The following is a 15,239-nucleotide window of genomic DNA, read 5'->3' as shown; positions in this document are numbered from 1 at the left end:
CTGCGTGAAATCTACAGATCAATTGAGGGAGAGCCGACATCTTTACCATGTTGAATGTTCCCATCTATGAACATGGCATGTCTCTCCATTTACTTAGATCCTTCTCTCATCAGCATTACATTATTTGTAATATGGCCCCTGCACATATTTCGTTGTTTATACCTAAGTAGTTTACTTTGAGGAATAATTGTATATGGTATTGTGTTTTTAATTTTGACTAGTGTTTAAAATTCTTCAGTTTTCCAATAGTTTTCTCTCTCCCTCTCGTTCTCTCTCTAATTTTAAGGAGGATTATATGACCATTCACTTTTGGGGAATGCTTAGAATTCTGTTATTTTTTCTTATCTTAAAGATCCGATAAAAACCAGAAAGCACAACCTAGAATTACTATTATTAGCAGAAATATATGACATTATCGAAATCCATATGTAACTTGTTGAATGACATTGTTTGAATGACTGATGCTCAAGCAAACATGGATGACATGGACAAAACAGAGATTTACACACTGGATGAAAATTAAAGTGTAATATCAGCTGTTGAACCTTTGGCCTCCATATATTGAGATGGTGCATTTATATCAATATAACTTTTTAAGCACTTCCATTATTAAATGAGCATATATAGATTATATAATGTACATATGGATAATAGTACTGTATCTATATTATGAAACAGGCATGAAATAGCTCAGAATTTTGTAACAAATGAGATAAACCTTAGTAGAAATTCCACATTGTTCTTCTCTTCTCTCAAAGGATCATTTGTACACTCAAGAAGTGTGTGCACCACACTTTGGAGACCACCAGTTTAACAGCCATATTCAAAGGGTGGTTACTAAGGGAGATATCAGGATCCAAGAGGAGGTCTCAAGTATTGTTGTCTAAGCTTAAGTCTACTCAGTATTTTTATTGATGTGGTTTTCTTTCCTCTCTATCTATTCAATATCTATCTATCTAATCTATCGTGCACACATCAGGCAAAGTGATCTTTATAAAATTTATAATGTAGGCCATATCATGTTTCTATTTAAAATCTTAGAAAGACTTCCTGTATTACACAGAAAAAAAATCCAAATCCTTTATGACAGCCTGCATGATCTGGTCCTGACTAACTATCCTCTCTTCTTTCTTTCTTTCTTTTTTTTAAAAAAATAATTATTTATTTATTTATTTGGTTGCACTGGGTCTTAGTTGCAGCAGGTGAGCTCTTTAGTTGTGGCATGCGAACTCTTCGTTGCAGCATGCATGTGGCATCTGGTTCCCTGACCAGGGATCGAAGCCGGGCTCCCTACGTTGGGAGCATGGAGTCTTAACCACTACGTCACCAGGGAAGTCCCCTCCCTGACTTCTTGCGAGTGCCTCTTATCTTAGCCTTACAGTTCTGGCCTTCAGACTTTTTCTCAAACACTCTGAGCTCTGTTTTCTTGGTCTGCAGTGTGATTTTCTCAGATCTTATCTTCGTTGTGCCTTGCAATTTAACATGAAGATTTCAAATTAAATGTGAATTCCTTTATGTGGTCTTCCTTAAACTCTCAGTTTAAAGAGAGTTTCTCTGCTTTCTGCTCCTAATCCCTGTTATTCTCTGTCTCAGCACCCTACCCTCCGTTACACTAATACAAATGGTAATGATTTTGTTTGTCTTTTTCTTGTTTTTGTTTTACATCTGTTTCCTCCAGGTGACTAGGCCACACGAGGGCATGGTCCTTATCTTGCCTGTTCACCTTTGCATAACATATAATATGGATTCAATAAACTTACGCAGAGTGAATAAATCAATATTGAAGATAAATAGAAGTTAAGAAGTAACAAAACTGGGATTTATATTTGACTTCAAAACTCAGTTGTGTATAATTTCCAACAAACAGCAAAAGAGCTTTGTGATTTTTATTGACTGTATATTTACTATGAACCAGCACTGCCATGGTTGAGAAATTAGTAAACAAATAATGTCTAGAACCAAGGAGATAACTTTAGTGCATTATGCTTTCTTTAGGCAGTGCCAGAGGTGATGCTCACCATGTAGGTGATATACATGTGGCTTTGCTTCAGTGTTTTTTGATTTTCACTAAGGTATCATTTGTATTCAATAAAATTCACCCATTTTAAGTGTGGTTTGATATGCTTTAGTAGTTGTATAAAATTGTGTAAATGCCACTATCAAGACACAGGACTGTTATTAGGGTGATATTTTAAAAGGGAACTTCAATTACCTGAAGTGTAGGTAGAAGAAGAAGATCAAGATTATGGAGTGATTGGAACTGATGCATACTGGAGACTCATGGAAGGAATTGGGCATGTTTTTACTTGGAGAAAACTCAACAGTGAAACATCACAAAGTTCTTCACATATTTGAAGGGCCATCGCTTGAAAAAAGGAATTAGATAATTTCTTGGTGTCCTTAAGGAACAGAACAAAAACAAAAATTATGTGAAGACTACAGGCAGGTAGATTTTAGCTTAACTATGGAGAAGATGTTTTAGGAATTGGTGTTTTACAAAGTCATGAGATCCCAATAGTTGCAAGTATTTAACCAAAAAGTTTTATATGTTAGGAATGTTATAGCAAAATTTCCTAAACTGGATGGAGGTTAGAGAGGACGATCTCTAAGCCTGCTCTTGCAATATTTGTTGAATGAATGAGATCACTGAGGTAGTTGGCAGTCTCCGAAGGTGCAAGACTCATAGAAGAAGTGGGATTTGAGTTGAAGTAGGGAGGACTTTGGGGTTTCAATTAGGTACAAAGGAAGGTAGGTGAAAGTAACAGAAGAAAGTGTTGATATTAGAAAGACAAAGGTATGCAACAACATATTTCCAATCAAATTGGATTGTTCTAAATAACCCCTTGGATTTTATGGCTCACAGGCCACTGAAATAGGAAGAAAAATAGTACTGTCTCACATTACTTTCCTTATCCTTCTCTTTATTCCTAAAATGGATTTACACAGAAGGGAAGAAAGGTTTTTATCCATTTGAACAAACTCCCTGGGCTCTTAAGCAGGACTCATGATCTTAAATTTACAAATGGCATACAGCTACAAACAAATATATATTTTTCATTTAAAAACACCGTGTAGATTTGCTTTTTTTTCAGGCAGATATTAGGCCTTTTTTTTTCACCTCGTAGTTCAACTGACAAAGAATTGGTAGATTTTCTCTATAATTTGCTATTATCCTAAAACTCAAAAGCAAACCCAAATGCTATCAGTGGCTATGAGCTGTGATGTGTTTGAAAATGGAAATTTGACCACTTCAAATAGCAAAATCTTCATTTCCATTAGAGTTTTATGAACTGATTGTAGATCAGGATAAAATGTACACTGTTCTGTAGCCTGCTAGGATGCACCAGGAAAGATGATGAAAACAAAGGCAATTATTTGTACTAGAAATAGCATATTTCATTAGGCATGTCATGCATGAATATAGCCACATTGGTGCACATTGCTTTTTGTTGGATTTACACCCTCCCACTTATAGAGAGGTCTTCTATTTTATTTTAGTTAAGGAATTTTTCCTCTGCACATCTTTCTTGAGTATATCTTTTAGTTATGCTTTTAAAATACAACATTTTATAAACCTCCAACTTTCAATAAATTAAACAGTCAATTAATTTGGTAATCATCTTCCCCATCAAATCACAAAAGACTACGCATTAAAAAAAAAACAAAGATAAGTTACTCCTCATTACTTCTGCAAAGAAAAATAAGGGTAAAGTTTAATTAAATTATTTCTGTAGGATTAAACACAGGTGAAAAGCAAAATTCAATGGATCATTCAGAATTGACAGGAGTGACAAAATATTTTATTAGAAATAGGAGGATGTATATATGGTTTTGAAAAAGTATCAGAAAAAGTGGAAGAGTCTTACACGGAAAAATGATAGAAATGTAACTGCAAAGTCATGGTTCTGAATCTCCAACCTAGTGACCAATCTAGATGAAATATGGGCTGTTTTGTTTTTCTTATTGAGGTAAAAACAATGTGAGTAGAAAGCCAAAAGTTTTAGACTTTTGTTCTTTTTGAGGGAACTGACAAAAAGTATTCCTGAATGAAATAGAAGTGTTTGCCCACACTGTTGGCATAAATGAATGTTATCAAAATGAGTTTATTGGAACATTTCTCCTTTTGTGTAGTTCAGAAATACAGGCACAAAGGGCAGGACTTTGCTTTCTCTAGATTCAAGATCTTCATATAACTCCATAACAGGTTGTAGAAGCAGCCCTTTGACTATCCTTGTTATCTGGGAATAGATTATCTGGATTTGGTTATCCAGGCTTGCCATTGGTTTTGTGTTATTATTATACATTGAGAAATCTTCACATCTGTGTAATCCTTGATGCGTTTTTCTGTGCAGTAGAATTATAATATGTCCATTTGGGGCATAGTTGGAGGTTGACTCTACCACTTTTTAGTTGTGTTACTTTGGACAAATTATTTAACTATTCTGAGCTTCAGATTTTCGCCATGAAATGGGTTTTAATAACACCCACCCTAGAAGGATTGATGTGAAGACTAGAGAGTGCACGTAATGCATCTAATGCTGTGTCGAGTTTATAACGCATGAGACAAAGGTAAATCATTTTATTTATTGTTAGAGGAGATATAATTAGAAGATCATCATCATGTTTGTAAAGAAGGAATGTGATTCATTTGTTGGTTATTCGGTCAAACCTGAAAGGTACCAGATTCGGCTATAGTGGGAAATTTGCAATCCTGGCTCTAAATATTCTCACCTTCACTCATTTTCAGTTATTCATTCAACAAGCATCTGTTAAGTGCCCACTACATTTCAAGCACTTCTCTAAATCCTAAGTATAGTCAGCCTTCAGTATCTAGAGGGAATCCAGGACCCACTCCCCCACCCCCCATACCAAAATCTGCAGATGCTCAAGTACCTTATATAAAATGGTGTAATATTTGCACATAGCCTAGGCACATCCTCTCATGTACTTTAAATCATCTCTAGACTACTTATAATACCTAATACAATGTAAATGTTACGTAGATAGTAGCCAGTGCATGGCAAATTCAAGTTTTGCTTTTTGAAACTTTCTGGAATTATTTTTTTCCTAATAGTTTAACCCAGGGCTGATTGACTATGTGGATGCAGAACTCACAGATTAAGAGGGCTGACTGTCTACAAAGATGACTGGAATATAGTCCATTGCTCCACGTGTTCCCATTCCAGTAGGAGAGACAGATTCACGAAAAAACAAAATTACATTAAGTGTATTTGTGGAGTTACAGATAACATACTGTAAGCACCTAAGGAGCAAGCATTGAAATCTTCTTGGAAAAGTCAGGTGAACTTCTAAGCAGAGGTGAAATTTGAGTTAAATTATAAAGATAAGCAGCAGTTTGCCAGGCAGAAAGCATGGAGAATACTCCTGAAAAGGAGTCCAGCATATGAAAAAGCAGGAAATTGAGGAAGAGCATGGCATGGAAGACGGAGCACTTGTAGCTGAGTGTAATTGTAATCACATGGTGGAAGAAGTAGGAAATGACGCTTTAAAAGTACATAGAAATCCTGATACCATTCCATGGAAACCAAGGTGGCCCTGATGATGTTTAGCAGAAATCAGATACCAGGTTTGCATTTTACAAAGATCCTTTGGGCATCAGTGTTGAGGATGTATCTGATGGACAGGAAGTACATACAGGAAGCCAGTTGGAAGTCATGAGAGTGTTTCCCCTCTTAAAATCTAGTTCTAATAATTTAGCATTGCAATGATTGTTAATCCAATCCAATTAGCTTTTACACATTACCACTGTATGTATGTCACCTCCCCCCAAAGTCTTTTGTTCTACATAGCAAAAATAAATTAGCAAGGTGATTTGAAAAGTCAAATATAGCTATAATTTTGTGTCTTAAGTTTTTCTCCCAACAAACTTCTTTTGTTATCTGTGGAATTATACTATACAAATATGTATAGTCTATATGCATATTTAAATAACAAAACAAATACCCTAGATACCCAAAACCTAGTTTAAGAAATAAAGTTTACCAATTCCTTTCAAAGCTATATATGCCTTCCCCATCACATTCTCCCCCTGACCCGTTATCTAGAATTTTGCCTACCTCTTCCTTTATTTTCCGTAAGAACTTTGTAGTCTTGTAATTTCTTTGTTTAAACTCTTCCCCCTGCCCCCATGCCAACCTAAGAGAGGATTAAGATTTGTAGTGTCTACCCTGTGTCTGATTGATGTACATGTGAATATTCCCCAGTTGGTATTATAACACAGAGTTGGTGAGGTGAAAGCACATTTTATGTTAGCACAGATTCAAAAATACTTGGAGCACTGGAATGCACATATGTTATCTTTGAATGCCTGCCAAATCATAAGAGAATGTAAAGAAATATAAAAACTACTCTACTATATAGAATGAGATATTGTCATCAAGATCACACATTCTATGGTGTCAGTCATTCATACTTTCTTTGAAACAGTATTGACTATGTTAATTACTACTCTAAGATTCTAAAACCACTTCTTGAGGTCAATAATAACTATTTTCTAGGTCTTCTTTGACATTTTACATAACACAGTTTCTACAAAGCCCTTTAAATAATGTCCAGCACAAAGTACTCAAAAAATGTTAGCTCACAGTGTTGTTGCTGCTACTGTTATTGCTGCTATTGTTATTGTTATTGTCACCTCTGTTCCTCCAGTGATATCCTACTATTCTATGGAAAAGAAATACAGTGGTGGGATATGTTGCTTTACAATTTGGGAAAATCTTGCTACATTAATAGTAAAACACTACTTTTAATATTTTAATATTTTTGCACATAGGTGGGAATTCAGTGACCCTATAATTGAATTTTTGTGCAACATTTCTCTCTTTCCATTTCCATCAGTGTAATCAGCCCTTATTAGGGCATCCTTTTCATATTATTTAAAACATGAAAGCAGCAGCTCATCGATATTTCTTTTCTTCCCGAGGCCACGGAGCCAGCCCTGACATAGCTCTAGGTAGGGTCACATGACCAATTCTGGCCAATACGTGTCACTTCTGGATGGAAGCAATGTGAAGCCTGTGCATGACTCCTGTCTCTATTCCTTCAGTAGTCATCATTGGAAATGGCTGGGAAGGTGGAGCAGCAAGATTGAAACATCTTAGGTTATTATGTTGCCACATAGAGGACAGCTGCCCAGGAGGGTGACCTGACCTATAGCACACTCTGCATCAACTAGAAATAAATTATGTGTTAAACCACTGAGATTTTGAGGTTGTTTGTTACCTAGTCTGTCTTGATTAGTACAAAGTACTACTTTATTTTTTATGCACAACTAATACTGGCATCCTCGTCTTGAAGAAAAAGAGCACATTACTCATCTTAATAGACTCTCATTGTACTGAAAGGATGAAAACTTGGGAGATAAATATTTACTGCTGCTGAAGATCACTTGCTTTTATTTGGTGTTCTAATGGTTGTTTCCAGGTATTTAAGTACATATAATAAACTGACCACAACATTTCACCAATTTAACATATAATACTGGATATCACATAATTTACTGCAGGGATTAGTGTTGGCCATGAATATACATAGACAGATATATTAATCTCTAATCCTTTTGCCATCACAAATGAAGTGATCTAGATGATGATCTTGCTAATTACTTATAAGAATAGGATCTAACATTAAACTCAACCAGGTTATTCTGTGGATGGCAGTTGGTTGTGGGTGGAAACCTTTTTATCCAGGACTGAATAAACCACAACAAATGCTGATTGTACAGAGTTTGTGTCAGGCAGCGAAACTAAGTTATGCTGCAGGAAGAAATGATCTCAAAAGAGGCTTATAACAAGTTTAATAGCCACTTGTACTATGTATCCATTTTTGGCATATGGTCCTACTCTGAGTCATCATCTTCATTCTGGGATCCAGGCTGAAGGAGCAAGTGCTACCTGGGATATTTCTGGTCTTGTGGCAGGAGAAAAGAGATTATTAGAATCACATGATCACTTCTCTTAGAAGTCACACATATCCTTCCTCACATTCCACTGGGCAAAGCAAGTTAAATGGTCCAATCTGATGTTAATGTGGCAGAAGTAGATAATTCTCCCATAAGAATAGGCAACATGTATTTTAAACAGTAAAACCGTCTAGCCCAAGCTTAAACAGGAGTTTGTGAGGGTAGAGGTAGGGGTAGGGTCAGAAGGGTAAACTTTGGGACGTTTGCAAGAGCACATAGTCAATGTCAGCAATGCTTGTAGTAAATTGGATAGTTGAGAAGCAACTCAACTCAATGCCTATACTCAAGGAGTCTGTTTAAGAGTCTAATCTCTATCTCAAACTGAAATCAGAAAATAGGAAGCCCATAAGATTCGGAGTGAAAAAGAAAAGGCGCCAGGTAAATATTTAAGGATTAAGACCAGAAAATCTAAGATATATTTCCAGCTTAAAATCAAAACCTAAATTTTTTAAGCTTTGTATTATATAAAATTTCAAATAGATTCACAAATAGAATAATAATGAACCCCTTATATACATATCATATGTATTCAACAATTATGAAAGTATGGGAAATTTTGTTTCATTGCTTTCCTTCACAAAATCCTGGTCAGATTACCTTGGATCAGTTACTAAACAACATTGCCAATGGATTGAGATAGATTATATTTTCAGAAAAGGCCATAATATGTTCTGTTCTACAATTCAATGAGAAGAATATGGTAGAAGTGACATCTAATCTAGATCATGAAAAGAGATACACTTTCTGACTGACTGTCTCTCTCTCTCTCTCAAGATTCATGCCTTGGGAGCTCTGGGCTGGCATATCTCTGTCTACCCTGAAGCCATCAAGCTGGAGAGACCACATGGAGATAGAGAGATGCCCAAGTTTAGCTCAAGTTATCCCAGCTGTTCCATCTCTCAGTTATTTAAGTCTTTCTAGACAAGCACCAACTTGTGAATTTGTGTCTTAAGATAATTCTAATTTCTAGGCTTTGAGCCATCCTAGCCGACACAAAGTAGAGTAGAATAAGTAGTCCCAGCCAAAAATAAATATTGTGTTGTTTAACCTACTAAGTTTGGAGATGGTTTGTTACAGAACAATTGATAAGAGCCATCAAGGAATTCAGTTCGATTTACTTCAACAGGTATATATAGATTCCCCACTATATGCCAGGCATTGTGGGAGATTATAGATTTGAAAGTAAGCAAGACATGGTTTCTGTCCTCATGTGACTTACAATTTAAAATTGAATATGAGCCATGATTTTCAAGACTCTATTAAATAGAGCCTTAATAAAAATATTCACTACTTATTACACATGTATCATATTGCCAGGCATTATACTAGATGTTTTACATAATTTTTTCACTGAGCCTGATATGAATCCTATGAAATAAGCATTCAGAGCCTACTTTGCATTTGGACACACTGAAATTCAGAGAAAACAAGTAAGTCCCCTACATATGAATGAGTTCCGTTCTGAAAGTGCATTCATAAGTCCAATTTGTTCGTAAGTCCAACAAGGTTAGCCTAGGTACACAATTAACACAATTAGCTATTCGGTACTGTACTATAACAGGTTTGTAATGCTTTTCACCCAAATAATACATAGAAAACAAACACACAAAAATAAAGACAACATTTTTAATCTTACAGTACTCTATCTTGAAAAGTACAGTAGTACCAGCTACATCACCACTGATTTTACGCTTGCTTCCAGACATCCTGGGCTTGAAATAAAGATACTGTACTACTGTACTCTATACAGTACTGTACAGTAAAGTACAGAAAAGCACAAATATTTGTAGAAGATGTATGCATGTGACAGTGCATGCCAGACATGTGAACTAACTTATGTGACTGGATATGCAAACGCACATTCGCATCTTTGAAAGTTCACAACTTGAAAGTTCAAATGTAGGGGACCTACTTTAAAGTGCTCAAGGTAATCCAGTAAGTAAATATCAGAGCTGTAGTTTCAATCCAGTTATGCCTGATATGCATATTGTTGTTGTTTTTCTGTATTAGAACCTTTCAAATATTTTAAAGAATCTATTTCAGTTTAACAGAGCAAGGTTTACGCATTTCCACTTTAATTCCACATCTGATCCTAAAGTAGACTCTTTTGTTATCCTTAGCAGCTGCAAAGGCTATTGAGGTCCTCAGCAGCACCTCAAGTTCCAGCAGCAAGGGACCCGTGTAGGCAGTGATGGTGGCTGGAGTGGTGGGGTGCACGTAATAAGCTGTGGGGTCCAGCTGCCTGGGGTGACTGTGAGGTGCCTGCAGAGTGGTAGGGGCCAGTTGCAGACCCACATGTAGTGGTCAGGGCCAAGGTCAGCAGCAAGGGCCAGGACCCACTACGGATGCACTGACAGCTGTGTGGGTTTTGGCCCTTTGTGGTGTACTCCTGTGGTTGTAGAGTCTCACCACCAGCACACACACACAGCAGCAGAAGCTGAAGGGAGTTGGACTGGCAGTGTGCAGGTGCACAGTTGGAAAGGCTAGTTGCAAGCAAGCCCAGCAGTGGGGTCAATGACAGGAGACAGCCTGAAGCTGGGCCCACAAGCAACTGTGGGGCTCTGGATATTACTGAGGCTGCAGGATATTACCCTGGGGGCATGGTAGTGAGGTTGGTGTGAGAAGTCAGGCCAGGGGCATGCAGGTGCATAGCTGGTGTGGCTAGCTCTAGGTGTGCCCAGTGGTGCAGGCCAGTAACAGGGTCTCATCACAGGTGTGCAGTGGTGGCCAGTGACAGGGGTCAGGCCAAGGACAGGCACACACAGCTGGATGGGGGCTAGGTGCTGGTGAGCCCAGTGGCACAGGCCAGTGACAGAGGAATATACAGTCGCATCTGTCTCGGGGATCTTAGCTGGCATCTTATGATGCACAGAGGTCTTGGCGGGCTGCTGGTGTAGATCCCAGGCTCAGATGGGGCACAGGGAGGGAGCCGCGAGTGACTCAGGTGGCTGGGGTCTGCAAAAGCCAAGTTCTGCCTGTGAGGGGAAACTGTGAAATCTGTAAGGGATCCACAGCAGCTGTGCTGGCTGGTGTTGGTTTCTTCAGTGGTGAAAGCACCTGTATTCCTCTGCAGAGCAGGTCTCTGTGACCCATGGTGGCTCCTGGTACCCCCTGATCCTTATACCCCCTGCTCTTCTTCCTTGTTCTTAGCTATCTTTATATGCCTCAGCTTTGCTGGTCTCTGGGTAGGGAGAAATCAAAGTGAGTCCTTCATGTGGTGCTCCAAAATACTGGAGAACCTTGTTGATCTCATCCTGCTCTCCCTTTGCTGGTGAAAGGAACTCTTTCTAGCTTGGGCAGCCCCGCTTGGTACTGTACAGCAATGGCCTAGAGGATCAGATGATGCAGGGAAGATAAAACTGTTCTTCCTTCCCTTTTTGTTCAGTTATTCTCAGGTTTTTAGTTTCACTGTGTTGCTGATGTTTCTTAAGTGGACTTCACTCTCCCTAAGCTTTCTTCACAGATAGCTGTCTAATTGTTGATCTTTGTGGCCATGGAGGCCGGGGTCTCCTACTCTGCCATTCTGGTCCCTTTCCTTCTGTCTTGAAATGCGTTTCTTTATTATGCTTCAAGGATACCATAATATGATACTTCCCACTTCACTGGCCTTTCCTTTCCAGTTTCCTTTGTTTGCTTTCTCTGCTTCTAACATTGGAGGGCCCTCAAGGCAAGGGTATGCTCTCTTTTCTTTTGTTTATCTACATAAACTTTTTAGGTGAGGGTCTTTGAGTCTCAGTGCTGCAATGAATCTCAAAATTGTCTCCAGTGTCAACTTGGCATTCTTATAGGCATGACTCTAAGACTCTGTAAGTCAAAAGATGGCCAAAGCAAAATTTTATCCTCCTCTTCCCAAGAACAGGTTCCTCTCCTCTCCTTGCCTATCTGACTAAATGGACCCATATCTACTTGCTAATCAAAAATCTTGGAATTATCCCTTCTATTAATTCTGTTACCATCTTTTCTACAAGTACATCCTGTGAATTCTACTTCCAAAATATACTCCAAATTCATCCTGTTCATTCAATTGCCCCTACCTCTTCTGGTTCAAGCCATTTTTCTCGTTTGGACTACTGTAACAATTAGCTAACAAGCCTCGTGTTTAAACTCTGATTCTTTGATTCTCCCCACAAAAGTCTGAAAGAGCTTTTGAAATTCTACACTGTACACATATTTTCAGGCTTAAGAACTTCTAGAAACTTCTAATAGAATTAAACTTATTTTTGCCCTTTGACCTTTTCAGTAACTCTTCATTTTACTTGGATGTTCTTCCCATAGCTTTTATCACAGTTAGCTTCTTTGTGTCATTCAGATCTTTGCATAAATATCACATCCTCAGAGGTATCTTCTTAAATCCTCAGTCTAAATTTGCATTTGCTGTCACACTGTACTCTTAATTTCTGCCAAATACTTATAACTCCCTGAGAATCTTCTTGGTTATTTGTTTGTTGATTTTTTCGCCAGTTGCAAGCTCCACGATAACAATGACATTCTCTGTGTCCTTTCCCCTGTGTCTCAGAATCTATGTCTATCACTGCCACATGTAGGCACATAGTTTTTTTAATAAAGAAAAAAGTGATTGGGTCTTATAAGTGGACAAATACAAAACCTGTAAAATAATTTAGGAATAAATATACCCTATCTGCATTAACAACCAACATCTGGGGAATCATATTCACAGTCTAAAAGCTGATGGTGTAGAACGAAAAGCAGTCACTAAATTCTGTTTACTTAAGTAGTTGTGAAGTGGCAAGAAGCTACAAAAAAAAATGCATCAAGAGAAGGAGCCCATCAAGTAGAAGACTGGCAGAAAAAAAAAATCAGTACGGCCAAAAGTTCCAAATGAAGTAGAAGTTCACAAAAAATCCGAACCTGTTGTGTGAAGCACACAGATACATTTTATTAGCACCACTCATGAGTCACAAATAGAAGTGAATGGGAAGGCAAGAAACTAACCCCAAGTCAACTGTTGTCACTGAGGACAAGTTCATAGGAATCCTGTTGTGCTGCAGTGGCAATAGGAAGTGATAGTGTGACGTCTTAAGAATTACATTATGTTGAACTCAAGAAGAAAGCAAGATGAGTAGAAAATACTATATAACTAGCAAACAGATCACAATAGAAGGAAATAGTTGCCATTGTTGCTATTCAGAATGATTAGATTATGCATTTTTGGTAAGCAACTTTATAGAAACAAATTCTTTCTCTCCAAATCAATGCAGCAGGCAATTAAACAAATATTTTCAGTAATGCACTATAGAAGCAGAGAAGGAACATCTCACTAGTTAATTCGGCCAAATGTTCAATGTATTTGGTGTCAGGTGCTCAGTTTCAGCCAGAATCCTGAAATTTACAATTCAACCATATAAAATATTAACTGAATATTTGAGTTGATTAAGACCCCCGCTTGTTAAACATTTTTTGTCTATGTATTCTCTTTGCTCTAAACCTGTTGGATTGTTGCATAAACAAAGTAGGAGTTTGCTTTAAGTAACATGAACTCCATTCTTTTCATACCCATCTGTTGAAGTTTTGATGGTTGAGGCTTGTCACCTTTACTTAGCAATGCGGCCTACCCTTCAGAAAAAATTTTAATACAGTAATCAGAAAAACAGCATAAAATCAAAATTCATCAACACTCTTCAAATAAGTTCTCAATCTTTAATGCGAATAAATAGAACAATTCTTACAGCAGTCAGATGGTTCTTGACTGTTGGGGCCTGATTAGCCTTGCACAAGATGAAATAGATAGAAGGGGGTGTATGCTCACAGGGAAGGGAGTTCAGAGAGTCTGAAGAGAGGAAAGGATGATACTTAATAATGGATACATTTTTGAACTCCTTAGGAATGTTTTGTTGCCTTGTGACTGCAGAGCACTGTGGGATTTTGCTATATTGTGTTTCCCTAGGGTCTTATCATTAGATGGTTACCTAATTAGCACACAGCACATTTTTGCCTATGTTCTATTTGCACTGCAAATGCTTTCATTTCATACATCATTCACAACCTGCAGCAATTACAAAGTGGTAAATGACCTTATGTGATAATTACACTAATAGATCTGTATTGTTTCATTTGGAGAAGACTGTTTGGAGAAATGAGGTGTCTGACATGTACAAAGAGTGGTTGAAATTATGTTCTTTCTTTAAATCTGGAACATAAAGCAAGAAAAAAGATAACTTTTGTCATAAAAGTTGTATCATATACTCAATCTGATGAAATCCTTAGGTAGAAATTTCTCTTTAGAATGAATATAAACTTCCTGCCAATGTCTCAATGTTGTACTTTTTCTTGGACAAACAGTATTTGGATTTATCAACTAGAACTGATATTTTAATAAATCAATAGTGTCCTGGACTATTAAAATCAGGAAAAGAGGATGATTATTTTTTCTTAAAATTGCCTGAAAACCAGTCTTGTTTTTCTAATAATTGTAAAAATCCCCCAAAAGCTATGATTCTCATCTTGAAAATGGTTGCAAGCCAAATCACTAGCAATTTTCAAGGGAAATGTACATTTCTAAAAGATGGATGCCAATACAGAAAAAAAGAGACAAAAATAAATGGTCAAGGCTAGTTTCTTCCTTTCCCTCCCTTCCATATAATGGGCACCTTAGGAAGTTGTGTTGAGATGATTCCCACAAAGGATTTTTATCATATGAACATACTAATAAGACAATCTAAAAACATATAGCCAAGTATGTATATAGAATATCTCTATTAATTTGACCTATATCACTGTCTTTTAAATTTAGTCCACAGAAATAATCTCTACCCCTACTTCCTGGATCTGTTGCTGACGCGTGTGAAAACACTTTATAACTTAGTCTATGATATATTAACTGTCTTCACTGTTGACAGTCACAAAATATTGACTCAGTTTCAGTTTTCTTTGTACTGACCAGAAGCTTAAATGTGAGTAAAGCACTATAGTATTTCTTCTGTACCTTAAGCCACTGTCAGGTGAAAAGTATAATTAAAATAATTAATGTGGGGCTTCCCTGGTGACACAATAGTTAAGAATCTGCCTGCCAATGCAGGGGACATGGGTTGGATCCCTGGGCCAGGAAGACCGTACATGCCATGGAGCAACTAAGCCCGTGCGCCACAACCACTGAAGCCCACTCACCTACAGCCCATGCTCCACAAAAGAGAAGGCACCTCACTGCGAAGCCTGCACCACATGCAACAAAGAGTAACCCCCGCTCATCACAACTGGAGAAAGCCTGTGAGCAGCAATGATGACCCAATGCAGCCAAAAT

Source organism: Hippopotamus amphibius, chromosome 8 (genome assembly GCF_030028045.1).
Source record: "Hippopotamus amphibius kiboko isolate mHipAmp2 chromosome 8, mHipAmp2.hap2, whole genome shotgun sequence".
Classification (NCBI taxonomy): Eukaryota; Metazoa; Chordata; class Mammalia; order Artiodactyla; family Hippopotamidae; genus Hippopotamus; species Hippopotamus amphibius.
This window is presented reverse-complemented; position numbering follows the sequence as displayed.